At 40.5% G+C, this 20,488-nt stretch overlaps 1 protein-coding gene across 2 annotated transcripts in view; it reads right to left on the bottom strand.

Moving 5' to 3' along the window:
* Positions 1–20,488, bottom strand: part of VSNL1 (visinin-like 1) — a 47,424-nt gene that overhangs the window by 26,214 nt on the left and 722 nt on the right. The window lies entirely within an intron of this gene.

Raw genomic sequence — 20,488 nt, 5'->3', positions numbered from 1 at the left:
AACATGCACACAGCTCAGCCACATCATTCTTGTTTTCTTAAGAAAAGAGACAGCAAATATTGTCCAGACAGAAAGAATATGACAGACTGACTTTAGGACCAAGCAGCGACCTTGGCCAGAAGCTCTGACACAGGTCTTTTCCAACCAAGACAATTCTATGATTCGATGGTTGGAAAAGACCTTTAAGATCATCGAGTCCATCTGTAATCATAACACTGCCAAGTCCACCACTAAACCATGTCCCTAAGCACCATGTCTACACTTGTTTTTTGGCTGTTTTGGTTTTGGTTTACTTGCAAGTCTTTTATTTGTGAGACACAATATTATTTAGTCTCAGTCTTATCTTGCATTTCAACTTCTCCCTAGGTACATCAGCTCAAATTTTTTTCACTTAAGTCTAAACACATGAGCCCAGGTGAGAGCTCTAATGGAAGTGCTGGCATGAGAAGTAATCAAATTTTTTAGAGGTTTATTTATCTTCCCATGGTTTTTCTCCACTGGTGCCAGTGACACAACCTCTTTATTCCAGGCACTTCAGGTTGGCGCCTCCAGGCGCTGCTATTCAAGGAGTAATAAGATCCCCCTTTATGAATCATAATCCAGATGAGAAAAGAAAAAGGTAGCCACACTCTGTGAGATATCAATTACTGCTCTGAGAATAGCAGCAAGATTTTCAAATAAGCTAACCATTGCTTCTCCTCACAACTTTAAATATAGCCCTGGAAGACAAGACAGTTAAGGCTGAGGATACATTGCCCTTCAAAACAGCATTAACATCTTGCATGCAACAAAAATAAACAAGTGTTGTGAGACACAGAAATCCAGAAAATCCAGTTAAAAACCCAGCCTGGATATTAAAAGGAGCAGTGGCAAAGGCTGGGGCTACCCAAGGGGTACTTGTTTCCCAAAGGTCCTCTGTAGTGAAATGAATGACAGGTTTCACATGGGGTCAAATCAGAGAGCTTACATGAGATCCTTGTTCTGGGTGATCCTGGGGAGGAGATAATCTCTTTTCTGTACCTTGAAGAAATAGAGTCATAGAGTCGTCAGGGTTGGAAGTGACCTCTGAAGATCATCTCGTCCAACTCCTCTGTTAGAGCAGGATCACTTACAAGATCACCCTGGAGACACTAATTTATATTTTTGATGAAGGGCTTTGTCAAATTCTTTGGAAAGTCAGAGATGCAATATTAACCAGATTACACATCTGCCCACCTACCCCCTTCAGATATCTCTAAGAGGTGAGGAAAGAATCCATGGTGTTGACTCTTCCCCAGCAGACTGTAAAGCCATAAATCCCAATGGATAAATTGCAGACTTCATACTAGTGATGCTGACAGGGAAATATAACTAAACTGGACATAGTTATCTGAAAGCTGAAGAAAAAAAAATCTATGTTCAGTTACAGCAAACCGTTGATTTAATCTGGTTTTGTGTATGTCACATTTTCCCTGTCACTTGACAATTTTCTAGTGCAGTTTTATTACAGAAAGATATACCTGTCTTAAATTTGTTAACAATTGTTACAAATTCACTTGGTTTATTCCAGTTTTCCACAGCCATGTGTTAGCATCATTTTTTCTGCTTAGCATTTTGTCTCATCATTTTTCACAGCCTAAATATTTTGCCCCAAATGTCAGAACAGTTTTGTTGCCTCATTTCAACAGTTTTGTTAGTAAAAGCCTGTGTACCAAAGCACAAGCAATACCTGTGAAAATGCTTTGCTTCTTGCAGCTCTGCTGTTAAGGGATTACACGTAAATACCTCATTTCCAAGAAAACTAAGGGAACTGTAGAACATATGAGGAATTAACTGCATAAACTACCTGTCAAAATGACATTTATTGGTGTTATATTCTCATCAGACTGTATCTTGAAGTGCAGGAAAGAGTAACCATCTTGTGGGAAACTTCTATTAAATGCTTTAATAAAGACAGTTAAAAGCATTACTTGGCTTGTAGTGTTATTCTAAAGGAGGGAATGCATTAAAGAATTACAAAATGCCTTCAAATGAAGGGAAAAATAAGAACTAACTTCAGAGCAGAAAAAAAAGAATTACTGCTTTTGTTGTACATGATGAAAATCTGGCATTTCCTCTGTCCAAACAGTTTGAACTTGCTTGTTGACAACGTTCTCTGTTCTACGGAAATGCAGCCACCCCCTGTCAGCACCACACCAACACTGCTGCAAAATTCATTTACCTGCAGCCCTTGTGGCACCTCTTTCTTCACTGTACCAAGGCACAAATATAGACCAGCTTTTCACTTCAAGCATTGATGTTTTCTGTAACTATGTACAGGTTTGGTGCATTACATGTTCTTCCAGTGCATGCCCACTGAAAGGCATTTCTTCCTCTTCAAAATGTCTTCTTGAAATCTCTCTGTGGTTACCCAAGGCTTGACAACAGACAGCTGCCATTTGGGTTGTGACTTCTGGGGCTCTTGGTATCATTTCCTTCCCTTCTGTTCTTGTGGTTCACTTCCCCTTATCCACCATCTCCTCCTCAAATGCAGACTACAAGGTCTGCAGAGTAAAGGCCACCTTTCTGCCCTGTGGTGGTGCATCACCCCTCATCATGCATCCTTAGTCAGACTCCTCTCACAGCTTCACATTTCTACGTATTTCCAAGAACACATTCTTCCCTTGTTAATTGTAAGTACATTACACATCTGTATTTCTATCCATCCTTTTTAAAAAGCTGGGATTTACATCCAAGCTTTGGCAGGTAACTCAGCCCTGTTGCTTAGCAGCAGCTGAGACACATGTAAATGCAATAATGGAAATTCTCCTGGTTACAAAAGTGGAAAGCTCTTGCCTGCTAAAAGCGGATGTTTATAAGCAGCTGGAAGCAGAAAAAGCCCAGAGTAAGTGGCAGTATTAGATCATAAAAACTCCTTCCAAACAAAATATAGCCTTCAATACCAAACCAACCAGCCCAACACAATCTATACAATAAAGAGATAAAAACAAACAAACAAAAAAACAACAATAAAACAAGACCCAATAGTTAATTATGATTGGTTTTAGGTATCAGTCTGGTATTTTAACCATCATATGATTACCAGTACAGACCACACTCCATTTAACGGGGGATTCCTGAAAGACAACTGCAAAACTTCTGCTGTCTTTACAGAACTGGGAGTTCATATTATCTCCATTTTTTTAATTAAAACTTATTTTAAAAAGTTTTAAATTTTAACAGTTTTAAATTTTAAAATTTACTTTTTGGATCTTTTTAAAAGATCCAAAGCCAACTGCTTAGCACTCCATCTCTGCTTAAAAAAAACCAACCTGGTTTAATATGTATTTGACATGTCCACATGCTCACAGAACCCTACAGATTACAACTGAAGCTTCTAATATTCAAAGGTACCATCAGCAAGAAGGAACCTAAAATAGTCTCCAAAATGAAACAAAGGGACTTGATCATTTAGCAGGTCAATGGTAAGGTCTGTTCCTTCCTACATATGCTTAAGTATCTTCTGCATTGCTGGTGTGCAGCACCCTGGGGGTTGTGCTCATGCCCATCATTACAGACTTAAGGCCTGATTCTTTGCACTTGTAGGATACAATTTAGCTTAAGCATCTAAAAATTACTTGTTTAAGTCTACAAAACAGTTATGAAACTCCCCTTAGAGTGAAGAGACAACAGCATTTCCATAGTATTGTTAATTTCTTCCAAAAATGAATGTTTCAGATCAGATTAATTCCACGGAGAAGTTGCCTTCAGCCTGTTAGCTACTAAAGGAATGAAGGTGGTTTTGTACAAGGCAGACATAATGAATAATCCTCTGGAAAAGCCTTTCTCTCTCCATTTACTCTAGTGGAGTCTAAATGACAAACTAGCCTTCAGATGACATAATTAATCCTGACCCCTTCATCTGTGCTGAAGCTCAGTGGCAGAGATGAGAGTGACTGAATAAAGTGGAGAACGTCCTGCTTTTTAACTCACGAGCTCTGAGTACTGTCCTTAAAGGTGCTAATAATCTCCTGGAAATTAACTTCAATTCCTTTCCACTTACACCTCCTAAACTGATTCTTACAGTCTGTAAAGGATTTACTTTGACATTTGGGTCTTGTTTGGGACTCCTTCAACCGAGAGATAATGTAAAGCATCATCTTTTAGCCTCCAATGCTGCATTCCCTCAACTCTTAACTCCATTTGTTGTTTATACATCACAGATTTACATGTTGTACAAGTTTGTGTTTTTCCACTGAGCTCTGTTCAGCAGAAAGAAGAGATAATGGATTTTCCTATTCTGAACGTTTGACAAAAGTTTTATTTATTCCAACTGAACACATTTATGATTTTTTTATCCTCCTTTCTAAATATGATGGTTTATCAGCTTGTGTCACCCATTCTCTCTTCATTTGCATCAGCTGTATCTCAGGCTCCCATGAGAACACTTCAGTTTTGTTGCAAGGCCCAGAAATATGATAATCAACAAATATTTCTAGGTCAAATCCATTGTCACAGTGTCAGCTGGCTCATGAGAAATACTGATGCCATTAAACAGTGATTTGCCACTCCAGCTACCAGCAAGACAGATATAAAATACAGTTTGGTTTATATAGACCGTTGCAAATTGCCCCCCTTTAAGAACCTTGTGAAAGATAATCAGTTTTATTGAAGAACTGAACCAAGAAAAATGCTTAATACTTGCATGGTGGTTTGCATTTTACTGCTGTACAAACATTAACTAATTAAGCCTCACAATACCCAAGTGAGGAATGGAAGGAAGCATTATTATGATTACGTATTATAATTATACTGTTTTATTTAGTATTTCCTGGCTTCTGACTTTTAAAGCAATTATTAGAATCATCATAAAAATAATAAAAAGTCAGGAACAACCTTTTTTTTTTTCTCCCAGTATGAATGCACTCTAAGCTAAGCAAGAGTTTACAAATGCCTAAATGTATTTTTTTCTTCATATATCTCAACTTCACTTTTTTCCTTTGCCCACCTGAGTCCACAGGAATTGATCTTGCTCCCACCAAAGGGGAAGAAAATCTTGCCAGTGATCACAAAGTGTCCTTGATTTTAACATTTTTTTTTTAAAAAGTGAGTTGAGTTTATCTCAAATTTTTACTATTTGCTAGGAAAACATTACAAAGTCTTGATATAAAATTCATGTTCCAAAAAACGTCATAAAGCCTCTGTGATAACTTGTAATTGGGATTCATTTTAATTTACTATGTAAAATTGTTTTTCTCTTAAATCTACCTGAATTCCTTTTCCCAGTTTTAGCCTTCTAACAACTCATTGGCACTCTTCAGGTACAGGCAGGAAGATGCCTCCAGAGAGTGGATTTTGCCATCTCATCAATGAGATGCTCTCCAGTAATGACACAGTTACAGATGCTTCTCCTGTAATACTGGAATTTTCAAGGTCTATGGGGACAAAACCCATTTTAGAGACTAAACAAAGGTACCATACAACATTTGAACTTCCAATTGGCTCTACCATAATAGACAGTCACTACATTCTTAGGAGTTTCCCACAGATGGTACCTTTGAATATTAGAAGCTTCCTTATCAGGCTGTAATCAATGGAATGATAATTTGGAAAAGTATCTCTGGTAGTTTCTTTTAGCTGGAAGCACAGAAGTTCTGATAATTTGTTCCTTTTTTAAAAAAAATCATGTATTATAGACCCAACAGTACTAATGTACATACAGTGGATCTAGCAGAAGAAAAGAGAAGTAGGCTAATAAACCCAAAATACACAAAATATTGTTTCATTGACAGCTGCTGGAAAAAGAAACAAAGAAGTATCACGCACATCAGGCCAAGATTAATAGAAATTTAATAGTAAATAATATTCTCAACTTGCAATACAGAAACCAACTAGAGAACTACTCAGTCTTCTAGGTTGCCACCTACTATCTGCATATCCCAACCACGGCTGGACATGGTGCTCAGATCATCTGCCTGTTAGAAAAGGAATTCTCCATCAAATGCCATCAGCATTTTTTTTTTTTTTTCATAATAGAACTAATTTTCTGCAGCAAGTTGCCAACACTTGTGCTAGCTGTAGATAGCATTTAGATTGTACTTGCCTCAAGACACTAGAAAGACCATCTGGCTGAACAGATGTGGTCATCCCATTTGTTTCGCCAGTGAACTGAAAAAAGCTCAAAATGGCTGGAATGGGAGACCCCAGGAGTGCCCAGCCCAGCATCTTGTGCACTCCCAAATACTCCATTTGTCATTTCAGAATGAGCTTGGCAACAGATTATTTGCTTGTGGAAACTACCAAGAGAGAAGGAACTTCCACAAAAAAAGACAAAGGGCAGTGAACATATTATCACCAAAAGCATTGCCTGTCATTCTTTTGCAGAGCATATTGTAAGCTAGAAAACAAGAAACTGTTCCAATGCAACCAGGTCTTGCTCCCACAGAAGGTGTCAGATCTCCCATGGATTTGAACAGGGCCACTGGCTATACAAGCTGCTAATTTTTAACCTTATTTAAAGACTGCAGTACAGTTCTGCTCAGAACCATGAATTTTATTAAACATGGAATTGGCTTTCTGGATAACGTCCTCCTGCCAACATTCTCTTCAACATCTGCCTTAAATTTTAAAACCCACAGGTTTGTAAAAATGTATGTAATTTTTAATCTTGCAAGATCCACAGCAAGTTTACACTTATCCAACCTCAATTTATTATCTTTTAAATTTCCTTTCATATCTCCAACCTGTTCTGTCTGACACCACCACTCACACAACTGGCAACACTGAGAAAATAAAACCTAATTAACAAAAGGACTGAGAAAAATACCCTAAACCTGTGAGATAGTAAATTAGGAATATAAATGTTAAAAGAGGAAGACATTTCAAAAATCTTTCTGAAAAAATTTCATTTTAGTTCAAGTGAAGGATTCTGAACAGTTCCATTTCTTAGTGTTTCTCATCTCCATTAACAATGAATAATAAACATTCAGCTGTGCTCTCTCACTTTGCTTTGCTCTGCAGAATTTTGCCTGAGCTTGTAGACTTGTATTTTAGGGAGGGTTTCAGCTGCAGGTCCTCCTTTGCCTAAAGGACCAGGCTGGCTTTCTGATGTCGAACTGCACTTTTCTTAAGGTAAAGAGAGACATCCTGGGCTGGAGCAAATCCCTTTGTTCCCATTTCTCTCCCTCCTTCCCCCCAGCACAGGGGATGGGGATGGCGTTTGGAGTCAGTTCACAGGCTGGTGAACTTCCTCCTCAGGAAGAAGGATTCCTCACAGTCCTGCCCTGCTTCCCCACAAGGTCCCTCCCATGGCAGATCCTCCACCAACCTCTCCTCCATGAGTCCTTCCCACCAGCCCTGGAGCTGCTCCAGCCTGGGCTTCCCACACAGTCACGGCTGCACAGGGAACAAACTCCCCTGGCCCGGGGGCTTCCAAAGCTGCACAATCAGAGTCCACAGGCAGCAAATCCTCTGGCCACGCCACCCAAGTCCAGTGGCCGAGTTCACCCCTCCTGGCCCCTTCAGGGAATGTCCCATCACGTTCCCCCATGGATGCAGGGGCACAGCTGCCATCTTGCCATGGGCTGCAGGGAAACTTGCTGCTCGGGCACCTTCTGCCCCTTTCCCCTCACCAACATCAGGATCTCCACCCTGGCAAGGCTCTCACCTCTCCAACTCAGCTCTTCAGCTTGTTCTCTCCACAGGCCTTATCTCAGTTCTTTCACATGTTAATCACAGAGGAGCATCTGTTGTCTCTCTAACTGTCTGGCCTTGGCCACCAGAGGTGGGGAAGCTTTCAGTAGCTTCTTACAGGGACCTACTAAAAGATCCCCCAAACCAAACCAGCACACTATTACACCAACACGTGGCATCAAAACCTGGGAGAGACTTCTTCAACCAGCAAGCTACATAAACCCGCTCACACCACAGAGATGCAAGGCTTCCATGGAATTTTTATACCATTCCAGGCTTTTACTCTACATAAAAGGGAAGGAGAAAAGATAAAAAGTGTTCTTGCCCACTGGCAAGTCCATCCCACTGAAATCTGTGCTCCTCTTTGGACTATGCACTTGCTTTCATACCAGTTTATGCAGCACAGTATTTCTATGAATCTGGAAATGTAAATATAGCCCAGAGTATTCTGGCAATATGCAAAATGCATGTGCATGAGCCCAGAATAGATGAGAGCAAAGAAAATGATTGAGATGAACAATCACACTGAAAAAAAGAACATTGGGTCCATGGATAGAAAATGGAAACAAATAACTGAGAACTGCCTGAAGGCAAAAACTATTGGTGATAATGCAGGGATAACGTTTTCATGGGGATTAACTGTTCCAAAGCACTTTTCCCCTGTATAAAGTACAACATGCTTTTTATTCAGATAGGTTGATTTGGTTGCCTCTTTCTTGCTAGCAAAAACTATTTATTGTGCCTGTGCAGGACACAAAAATGCCAAGTTGGGACAGTCAGGCAGCAGCTCTTTTATCCCACACTGACAATCGCCTGCTGGAGAGAGCTCAAGAGCTAATTTCCCACTGATAATCCACTTCTATAGGATGTCTATTAGAAGTTTGTGTGCCAAATTAAACATTTTCAAAAGTCTTTAATAAATTTGGCTACACTTTGATGTAATTTTTATACTGAATGTGTTAAATTCAGCCTCTGGAAGTAGATTTGATTTCTTTCACACAATGCTACTATTCTTACAGAGAGGTAACAAAGAAGTACATCACTTTAAAGGAAACTGCTGGATACAAAGACCAGCATTTACCTTTTGTTAGCACTACAGTTTTATTCAGTTTTATTGCCCTAAACCTGCTGGTCATTTTCTGTATGAGCAACTTAATTTTTTGAGTGTGAAAATGGGGTTTCCTTGCATGTTTTTTTAGAGCATGTGCTCTTTTTCATGATTCTTCCTGCTTCAAAGAGACCTCAGGGAAGCAGATACAGGAAGCAGAAACTGTCCTCATTCCCATGGAATAACCCCAGCATTTATGTCTCTGTGAAAATAACATCAGGCCCATTAAACTCCATTTTCCTGCTTTATAGAAAAACTCCAGGGAAAAAGATTCTTAAAAATAAATGAATGGATAGACTAATACACCACAGGGGCTAATTTGTGGCATGGAGTCTGCAGTTCTAACACAAAAACACTAATTTGTTGGGCTTCCCTTGTCACATACCCTATTTAACTGTAGCAAGAAGCAGTTGATAGATAAATAATTGTTTCTTCTTCAAACCAAGACTAATACAGCATCCTTACAACGAAACATGACTATTAGTATTATAAACTCCCATTTCAGAATCCTATTTTATAAACCAGCATTTTTTCCAACTCAAAAAAAATATTAAAGATATGAGATATGGTTTAGAGAGCTGCTTTACACTATAACCACAGTTTTCTTACTGGCTTTTAAGAACCACCATACAGTGAAACTCAGAAAATGTACCTTTCTCAGGCCAAGTGTTACCTGCTATATTTTTTACTTTTCTTTACAAAGCTTTGTTAACATGCTAAAACCACATGAGCAATTCACATGCTAAAACATGCCAGACTTTGGCACAGCACCTGACTATTCATGTTTATAAGGAGAAGGAGGGGAAGGCATAATGGCAAAAGCAGTTTTCCACGGAAAGCTGGAAATAATTCCCAGTTGACTTTGATATTCACTTTGAGGTGAACAGTAGTGTTGATTTACACTTCTGCTTATACTGCTGTTTCAGGGAGATTTTATTTAAAGCTGCATATTCCATTCTGGGCTATCCATGCAACCAGAGAGGCAAACTTCACAACTTCTTACACAGGTGGATTTCGCACCAGTGTCTCCTGGGAATCCATTTATATTTCAGCAAAACAGTAAAAACTCCTCCAGTTTGAATTTACCTTCCAAATCATATGTATTTTTCTCATTTTGTTTTGTTTGTGATTGAATAAAAAATTAAGATAGCTAGCTAATTCTCATACCAAGTAGCACTAAGTCATCTTAACTCAGCAATCAGCAGGTTTCTCAGTGCAAACAGTCTATTCCTGTAAGCTGTAATTAAAGATGAAAAGATGGAAATTTACTCTCATTGAAGAAAAAGCAAGTTGATATCCCAAGGTACCAGAAACGTTCAGACTATGATTAGTAGAAACCTGCCTGGAATCTCAACAAATGTCTACATGATAATAAAAACTGCACTTAACCTGGCAACTCAGCTGCTTCCACGGGTCTCTCCGTACCACAGAACCCTGCAGAAATGCCTGAGGTTTCCTGACCTGCAGAGCTGCAGCTGCCCACAGCACCAGGGGCTGCAGTGGTAGAACCAACTTGCCACCTCAGAGGACCACAGGCAGGTGGAGCAAGCTGAGATACAACGCATGGCTGTGAGAGCCATGGTCCAGACTAAGCTGGACTAATCTGAGCCCCTTAATTTTTGGAGTATTCATACCCAGCTACAGTAACTCCCAGCTGTCCCTCTGGGAAGTTCTGGGAGTACCTACCACTGAGGTAATTTTGCTTTCTGAAGGACAGATGAGTTTCCTGGGAGGAGAGGGGGAGATGAAGATGAAGTCAGAGAAGTCACCTCAGGGTGAGAGGACTTCTGAGCACCAAGCTTCCATTCATACCTTGTGAAAACAAAAAACAAAGCAAAACCCAAAGAACACTGTTTTCACACCCAGGTCTTGTGTACAAGTGAGATTTTGGAAGAAGACTTTGATACCAGAGGAAAACACCCCGATGTTTTAAAACAAAATCCAGTATCATATTAGTTTACTTCAGTGCTGAAATGGAGTGCCTGGGTTTCACAGGCTCCTTCAGGAACCCCCTAAAACCAAACAGCTTTTCTCTTTTTAACATTTTAAACAAACAGAAGTTTTTATAATTCAAGAAATGTGACAAGCTGAAGTCCCTGAAAGACCCTGGTTCACTTTGTCTCAAGTAACAAACACACATGCTCACTAGCCTTGAGAACAAGTTTTAGGATGATCCAGTTTTCCAAATCAAAGTTACCAAAAGACCTAAAATACAGGTTTCCACTAAGATGTGGCCACAGCTTAACTGCAGAGTGCAGAGCACAGTGTAGATATAGAGCAGACATTTGGCTAAAGTTGGGCCAAAAGTGCCATCTCATAATGCACATTTATGACCTCAGCAAGTCATTCTCAAGTCATTCTGAAGGAAAAAAAAACCACAAAAACAACACCCCCCCCCCACTCCAAAGAAATAAAATAAGAGCCATTTATATTTTAACCCGTGGAATAATTTCAACCCCAACCTTGCCAAAGACATCAAGCAGTTGGTTTAACCTTTCTGCATCTCAACTATCTATATATTAAAATAGAGATTTTACATACTCCCTTCATGGTTATTTTATTAAGACTGCAAGAGAAGGGAGTATCTCTGAAAAAAAGTAGACTCTTTATCACCTCCTCTTCCCACTGCACATCCTCAAGGGTTTTCACTGTTTTTGTGAATGCCCTTCTTTGTGATGAGAAGGCATGAAGGGATCTAGGAAAGAGGAAGTTCAAGAGGAAAGAAGTCCCAGACAGTTGATTTTTCAATAGGTTTGCTAAAGGTTGTGAACCACTAATCAGTCTTGATGACTGCTCTGAGGACTACTTAACTGGTAAAATAAGTCCTATTACAACAAATAGACTTGAACACCATAACAGCTATGGAACTTGGCTCTCACAGCTTGCTGGCTTTTCTCCTTCAAGGTCTTTGAAACATTGTGTTAAAAAGGTCTGTCTCCCTCCAAGCTGCAACAGTCCTTCTATGTTACCCTTCAGGGAAATCATAACTATATTAATGAATTTCATGTTTTGATATAGAAATAATTATGGTATCCCAAGTTCGTAACTTTGATTTCTCTGAGGAATCCAACCCAGAGCAAAGGTGAGCTGTAGAGGAACAAGGTCCCTTCTAAAAAGGCATGGCAGTTTTGGGAATAAAAGATGAAGCCCGAGTAATGTGCACGACTGGGGGAAATCCAAGAGTCTGGCTGAATTTCTTGTCCTGCCCTGTTTTCATCTGCATGCTGCCATTTCCAGCTGCCTGGGGTACAACTATGTATGCATCTCCATGTTTTGGAGATTAACTATGGAAACCTTTTATTAACAGAAGCTGCCTCATTCCACGAGCAGAGAGCTCCAAACTGCCTTGATGGTACATCCTTCTAGTGCTGCAAGAAGGGAGACCTGAGGTTTTGCTTTTCTTTCTTTTTTAGTTATGATACAAACCAAAATTAATGTACCCAGAGTGGCTGCCACAGACCTCACACACCCACTTGCACCTGCCACAGCCCGAGCAATCAAAACCAAAGTAGCGTGGTTGGGGTGTTCATCCTGGAGAAGAGAAGGCTCCAGGGAGACCTTAGAGCACCTTCCAGGTCCTGAAGGGGCTCCAGGAAAGCTGGAGAGGGGCTTTTCACCAGAGAGGGCAGTGACAGGACAGGGGGTGATGGGTTTAAACTGAGAAAGGGGAGATTTAGGTTAGATATGAGGAGGAAATTCTTCACCATGAGGGTGGTGAGACCCTGGCCCAGGTTGCCCAGAGAAGCTATGGCTGCCCCATCCCTGGGGGTGTTGAAGGGCAGGTTGGATGGGGCTTGGAGCAACCTGGGCTGGTGGGAGGTGTCCCTGCCCATGCAGGGGGGTTGGAACTAGATGATCTCAAAGGTCTTTTGCTTTTCTTTCTTTTTTAGTTATGATACAAACCAAAATTAATGTCCCCAGAGTGGCTGCCACAGACCTCACACACCCACTTGCACCTGCCACAGCCCAAGCAATCAAAACCAAAGTAGCGTGGTTGGGGTGTTCAGCCTGGAGAAGAGAAGGCTCCAGGGAGACCTTAGAGCACCTTCCAGGTCCTGAAGGGGCTCCAGGAAAGCTGGAGAGGGGCTTTTCACCAGAGAGGGCAGTGACAGGACAGGGGGTGATGGGTTTAAACTGAGAAAGGGGAGATTTAGGTTAGATATGAGGAGGAAATTCTTCACCATGAGGGTGGTGAGACCCTGGCCCAGGTTGCCCAGAGAAGCTATGGCTGCCCCATCCCTGGGGGTGTTGAAGGGCAGGTTGGATGGGGCTTGGAGCAACCTGGGCTGGTGGGAGGTGTCCCTGCCCATGCAGGGGGGTTGGAACTAGATGATCTCAAAGGTCCCTTCCAACCCAAACCATTTTGTGATTCTGTAATGTGCATGTTATTGCTGGAAAATTTACCCAGCTTGGATTCTTTTATTAGGCACTGTTGGAAAGTAGGGCACACGTGTGCATAGTGAGACTTTTAAGCATTCCAGGCTGGATTGTCTTGCCCTGGCCAGACATACTCTCTTCAATGCTTTGGATTTGATGTTAGAGTGGCTATTTAGATTTCATCTCTTAGAATTGTCCAACCTCCTCATTTTCTACATTTAGAGTCTCCAGAGATCTTCTGGAGGATATGGGCCATTATGTACTCTGCAACAGAAGCAAAGAAAAATACATTCCAGCCTTTAAAACTAGCCAGTAGCCTTAATGCTGCAAAAAGGACTTGTCCTCCTTTGCCTCTGAAACTGTTTTCCTAAAAATTTCAGTCCCTTTATTCTTACCACTCATCCATACAGACTTAGTTTTGAAATAACTGCTGCCTTTACAATGATAACTTTTGCCCCCTCCCTGGAGGTCTTCAGGGTCAGGTTGGTTGGGGCTCTGAGCAACCTCATCTAGTGGAAGGTGGAGCTTGTAGGACTGGACATCAGTGGAGGTGGCACCAGACTTTACAGGTAGACTTACATCTCATGATGATGAACAAATTTAAAGAGCTCAGAGCAGTCCTAAGTGCTTTAAGAAGGATCAAGAACAGAAACTCCCACTAGCTTCAGCAAGATTAGAATTTCAGTCTGCACTGTCTCCCTTCTACATTGTTGAAGGCTCTGAGCACCCCACGTTGTGATTTATGGCCATGTTTCAGAACTCAGTGAAGTATCTCTTCTGAAAATTACTGCTTGTGTTTTACTTTGCAGCTTAAATGAGAATCCCTGTTTATTTACTGTATTTTATTTTTTAACAAGGTTGTTGATCTTTAAAGCTCTGTTTACTAAAATCAGATTTTAAAAGATGTTCTGTAAAATGATATTAAGTCCAGCCATTATTTTTCCTGGGACCAGCACAGAGGCAGAAATGCAGAAGAGCTTGTTTCCAGTATCCTCCTCTTCTCTGAATCATTCAGAGTCAGCTTCAAAGTTAACACTGCCTTTGGGATTTGTTTGATTTTAGTTTTATATGTAAGAAGCACTCTGGCCCTTTGTTGTAAAATTCATGCCACACAATTTTAGCTTCTGTTTGAAACATGTAATAAGCCTCTTATGTGGTTTTCTAGTTTTTTATAAGGAGGAGGAGGAATAATGGCAAAAACAGTTTTCCATGGAAAATGTCCAGGAAAAAATCCAGGCAACAAGACCATGCCTTTTAAAAAAAATTTTTAATCCAAGTCCTGTATTAAAAGCAATTGCCATCTCTTTTGTTTCTAAAGTTATCAGAGCCCCCTTTTAAGACAGCTATTGGTGCACTAAACACATACTTCATCCTGAAAATCACTCCCCTGTCATAATGCTGGACCACAAATACATGTGCTTTTCAGCATACTGGCTGACAGATTCTGCTGGATTCATTTTCCTTTCACAGAAAGTCTCCCTGCACTTCTGGTGAAAGGTTTTTTACCCTACAGGAACATTTGATTCTAATGACTTTACTGTAATTGCCTCAATTGCACAGATTTGCATTCAGTGCTAAAGGAATGCATTAAGCTCCCCTCTAAAGCAGGATCCCCTGGAGCACATCACTCAGGGCATCCAGGGGGGTCTGAATGCCTACAGAGAAGGGGACTCCACAACCCTCCTGGGCAGCCTGTCCCAGGGCTCTGTCACCCTCAGAGTAAAGAAGTTTTCCCTCCTCTTTCAGTGGCACTTCCCACGTTCCAGCCTGTGCCCGTTGCCCCTCGTCCTGTCCCTGGGCACTGCTGAGCAGAGTCTGGCTCCATCCTCCTGCACTCACCCTGAGATACTTGGAGGCATTGATAAGGTCTGTCCTCAGCCTTCTCTTCTCCAGGCTGAACAGCCCCAGCTCTCTCAGCCTTTCCTCATCAGAGAGATGCTCCAATCCCCCAACCATCCTTGTTGCCCTCCCCTGGACTCACTCCAGCAGTTCCCTGTCTCTCTTGAACTGGGGAGCCCAGAACTGGTCCCAGTTCTCCAGATGTGGCCTCACCAGGGCAGAGCAGAGAGGCAGAATGACCTCCCCCAGCCTCCTGGCCACACTCTTCCTCATGCACCCCAGGTTCCATCGGCCCTTTTGGAAGTCATATTTCTGTTACTTCTTTCCACCCTCTGTTTACCTACCCAGGTAAGTGCTGCCTCTCACAGAGCCACCCTGCAATGTCCCTGGATCAGGGCTATTTGTTGCTTCACTTCTTTGCATCCAATGCTATTTCTAATTGTATCTACAATTGTATCTCATTGTATCAAGAACAGTTTTACTACTCCCTATCAGAAAGGTAATATCACAGCACTATTTTTGTTTACTAATCCTGTTTAAGGACTTTTTACAGCCATGTTTATAGATACATGTAATGTTTTCTGTGTTGCAGTTAAAGTTAGGTGGTATATCCAACATACTTCCATAATGTCTGGGAACACTGCCAGCAGCCTAGATGTAGGCTACCTCAGAGGTAGCAACAAAATGGGCTGAAATCAGTGTACAAGCAGTTATCTACAACTACCCTCTACAACTGCCTGAAAGGAGGTTGTGAAGAGGCAAGTTCTGCTCTCTTCTCACAAGGAACTGGTTATAGACCAAGAGGAAATGGCCTCAAGCTGTGCCAGGGGAGGCTTAACCAGACATGAGGAAGAACTTTTTCACTGAAAGGGTTGTCAGACATTGGAACAGGCTGCCCAGGGAGGTGGCTGAGTCACCATCCCTTGAAAAAAGTCACCTGGATGTGGTGCTTGTTGATATGTCTCAGTGCTGGGCTTGGGAGAGTTGGGTTAATGGTTGGACTTGATGATCTTGAAGGTCTTTTCCAACACAAGTGATTCTTTGATTGTATATATGAGCATTTTTTATAATCTGTGTGATTTCAAATCATGCTGTAGCTCTTTAGCAATACAAGATTGGTATAACAAACCTAAATGTATGTATTAGGTAGAATGTACCTAACATTGGTGTAATTTACCTACGAAGTACTGCTATTACAGGGAGAACTTAAGTGGCCAAACTGCACTTTTAAAACCAGCACAGCACTTGCAGTTGCAAGAGATGATCCCAGGAAACTCAGTTTCTGCCAGTAAAACTGCATCTGCCTCAGGGGTAGCTATCAACACAGCTGTGCTCTTCTGGAATCCCACCTCTTCTCAGCCACTGAAAGCCTGAAACACAGCTCTAACCTAACATTCTGAGCTCTGTGGCATCTTTAGAAAGATGCTGGTCTGTCTTGAAAATCTGGATGGAGAAAAAGAGGCTGCAAATACACCCACTTAAATTTCAATAGATTTTTGAGATTCTTTTGTTGCACACATATTAAAATGAAGGACTAGAAATCAGTTCCTTTCAAGGCACAAAATGAGCTAGAAGCCAAAAATGTGAAAAAAAACATTTGATCATACTTAAATCAAATAGCATTTCTGTATTTTTTTCATTTGAATGTTATCTATAAACCCGCCCACACGTAGCTAAATAATAGATGGGCAACAAAGGTACAGAGTACATTACTTTATTTAATGCTACCATTCTATCATGATCACTTCCAACCACAGTCTTCCAGTTGAAGGACAACTGGTGTTTGTTCCTGTCATTAATCCAAAGGATATGCTCCTCATGTTGAGTGACCCAGTTCCAAGTATCACAATATAGAAGCCTATTTTCCACTTAATAGACATGCATAATTCCTGTGAACATTAGCACTGATTATGCAAACTTACACACTCCAGGGCATATTCATCTAAACCCAGTGAATTCAAAAGATGTGAAGGAAAATGTATTTGGCCCTCTAGACTGCAAGAAACCCTAAAGATTATAGGAACAGTCCAGAATGTTTTATTTCTGCATTTTGTTTTAATGGCACTTTTTAATATTAATTCCTTCAGCTCTCTGCCTGCAATGCTAATAATGTTTTATGTAAGATAAAAGAATTAAAAGACTTATTAGCATAGAAAAAAGGAAAATGAAGAAAGTAAGCAAGGACTAAGCTTAATAGTCAGGATATTCTCTTCAAAGATGGAAACTGCAGGTTCCAGTCTGTCTGATGCTACTTAACACTGTTTCCTGCAGAAAAAGAGGTTAATTGGGATATTGCCAGCAGCCCAGAAGGGCACATCGCATCACAGGTAGAGCAGTGAGAGGGTGGGCAGTGCTAATTTAAACTCTTTACAGGGATATGATAATTGATTCAGAGTTCCCTACAGCTTGATGAGTACTTAAACCACTGCAGTAAAGATCAGGCATTCACATTATCTTCATTACTTAAGAAAGAAAAAGGACTCCAGTCGCTTGATTTTTGCTTTGACTTCTCATTTCCTAGGTAGTTATTCTCTGTAGGAGAGGTTTGAAAGATGCAACTTTCATATGAAAACAGATAAACATATCCTGGAGAAATGTGGAATTTACTATCAGTTCTTGCCTTGAGCATCACCTTGTGTTTTTCCACTGGCACATTTCTTTACAACAAGCTGGCTTGAGTTTCAACTGCCTCAGAATGGTAGCCATGAATGCTCTGTGTAGACTGTCAGGGCAGCTAACTTGGTGTTTCAGCATTTAGGTCTCTTTGTGGCTCTGGGCTTACAGTGTTTAAACAATTCTTCAGTGATCTGCTTCAAAACCTGCTGAAGCATTTGCCTCACTCATAGCATGGAAGGAAACACAAGCCCTAACAGCTCAGCACAGATTCTGGATCCCACAAAGAGTCTATCCACCCAAAAAGGTACCAATATTTTTAATGAACTCACTAGACTGCAGACACTGCTAAATATGCAACAGTAGAAGGTATATTTCTGCCTATTAGTTGCTCATTTAAAAGTGGTGTTCTTGACTAAATATTTGTATAGACACATCCACTACAAGTGCTGCAAATATTTGTTTTCTGTAGAGTCCATTTGTGTAACTGCTATTTATTTGAAGTATTGCATAATTTGTGTTCATCATGGAAACTTCAATAGCAAAGGGTTCCAAGCCAAGCTGCAGCAGCTCCCCCTTTAGTCAATACAGTCTTCATCTACGTCAGCAACCAGCCCAGCACAATTGATGGAAATCCAGGGGTGGAAGAGTTAGTGTTGAGGGCCTGACAACCACATCACACGTATTCTGGATGTTTTGCTTCAGACCAGCTCTGGCTTATGAGCAGGCATTCAATACAGCAATACATTAAATGTCATTCCAAGACACAGCTTCTAGTTGCTTTTCATCCAAAGAAAACAGTTTCTGTGCCCCAAGATTGGGCACCTCACTCTGTAATTGTTATGTAGGAGGCCTAAGTGGAGATAACCGGGAAATACAACTCAAAATCGTGTCTGATAAAATATAAATGGGGTGATGGGTTTTAAACTGGAAGAGGGTAGATTTAGGTTAGACATTATGAAGAAATTCTTTGCTGTGAGGGTGGTGAGACCCTGGCCCAGGTTGCCCTGGAAGTGTTGAAGGGCAGGTTGGACAGGGCTTGGAGCAACCTGGTCTGGTGGGAGGTGTCCCTGCCCATGCAGGGGGTTGGAACTAGATGATCTTTAAGGTCCCTTCCAACCCAAACCATTCTATGGTTCCATGATTCTATGATATTTTATGCTGTGTATGAATAAAAGAAGGGATTTCTTTGCATCTTAGTTAGGTGACCAACAACCTTTCAGCCATACACATCAAAATGTACCTCACAACTCTCATGGACAGAGAAACAGTATCATCTTTAGAAAACATAAATCTGAACTGAAGGTTAAGCCTTTTATTTCTTTTCCAAAAATATTAATTTATGGAAATCTTCTTCAATAAAGTTCAGTTCAGACCAACAGATAAATGTTATCCCCCCCAACTCTATGTTTAGTAACCTACATAGGCTTCATACATTTTCACCCTGAATATGCATTACAGGAACTGAAATGCTTGTAAATGTAATCATAATGATTTGAGTCTCCTGCTGGTGGCTCCTCCTGGAAAGATCAAATTTCACATTTGATGTTTTTTCTGCAGCCAGCAGCTGGGAAGGCAGAATGTCCCACCCAGGAGAAGACGCCACCATGGCCAACACTCAGACTATTAGCTCCTCAGAGAGCCACAGGCCATTATTTTACAAGCATTTCTGTTACAGAAGAAAAAGCAAAGGTCTGATTTACTACAGCTAATTGTATTTCTCTTCTGCAAAATTAGTATTTCACCCTGAATATAGACATTATATAGAGAATGACAATAAACTGTACTAAATATATGACAATACCACTGCAGAAGAGATCTCAAAACCCATAACTATCAAAGCAAAGGAGACAATCTTATTTGATGTGCATATCTAAAAATATATGAGGACATAAAACTAAAAAGTCAGACATTGCAGCTTAATAAGACTACAGAGCTGTCTCCAATTCTCAAGAGCAAAATACTGCTGTGCTCATCATGTTATTCTTTGCACTACCGTTTTTGTAAACATGACACTGAGTTTACTCTCTGATACTTATTCATGAGCAAAGTATCTTGTGAAATTATCTGTGAAAGCTTCAAACACTCCTATGAAGGGAGAAGTCCAAAGAGTTTTGAGCTATTTTTGAAAGATACATTTCTACACAACACACAAAATCACTTAAATAAATAAAAAATAATCCCTCTACTGTGATTTGCCAAAAAGAAAATCATGATTTCTAAAGAGTAAAACAGCTGATATACTTTATTAGGAATGCATATTTTGTTGAGACCATTTATTTTCCTCAGACACATGTATAAGAAATGATGAGATTTCTGTTCCTGCAAGATGTGCACCCAGTGCTGTTTAAAATAGAAGCTATAAATTATCAGTTGATAACCAGCACTGAGGCAGTAAAAATTCTTTCATCTGAAAATAACAGTTATTACAAAGGCAGTCGTTTCTTAAGAAAAGTATTGTGAGGCAATGTTTTGGGCCATTAATATTAAAATATGGAGAAAGAGCTTATTTATGTAAGCTGGAGTCAGCAGTTTTTGTTAGACCAATCATCAGAAGGAAAAGGAGCTAGGTAATAATTTGCAGTGATCTGGTTCAAGACTGAAGAAATTTAGGGAAGGTCTCTAGGATGGATTTAAGGGGAAAGACAGATGGTCCCACTTGTCTGCAGAAATTGTCAGTGTGCTCAATATTAACCACTTACATTTGAAAGGCTTTTTTGTTTTTATTCAGCCTCACGTTGTATTTATGAACTGTTCTGATCCTACTGTTCCTCACTGCCATCCAATATTTTTCCTAATTGAAATTGCTTTGAAGTCTCTGACCTTTAGGCAGACACTCGATTCTGAATTAAAATATAATTATCTTTGCAACATGAATACACTTCGTATGCTGCCCCCCTG

This window comes from Chaetura pelagica, unplaced genomic scaffold, assembly GCF_000747805.2.
Source record: "Chaetura pelagica isolate M959 unplaced genomic scaffold, ChaPel_1.0 scaffold46, whole genome shotgun sequence".
NCBI classification, from domain to species: Eukaryota; Metazoa; Chordata; class Aves; order Apodiformes; family Apodidae; genus Chaetura; species Chaetura pelagica.
The sequence above is the reverse complement of the archived record's forward strand: the minus strand, read 5'-3'. Positions and strand labels throughout refer to the sequence as shown.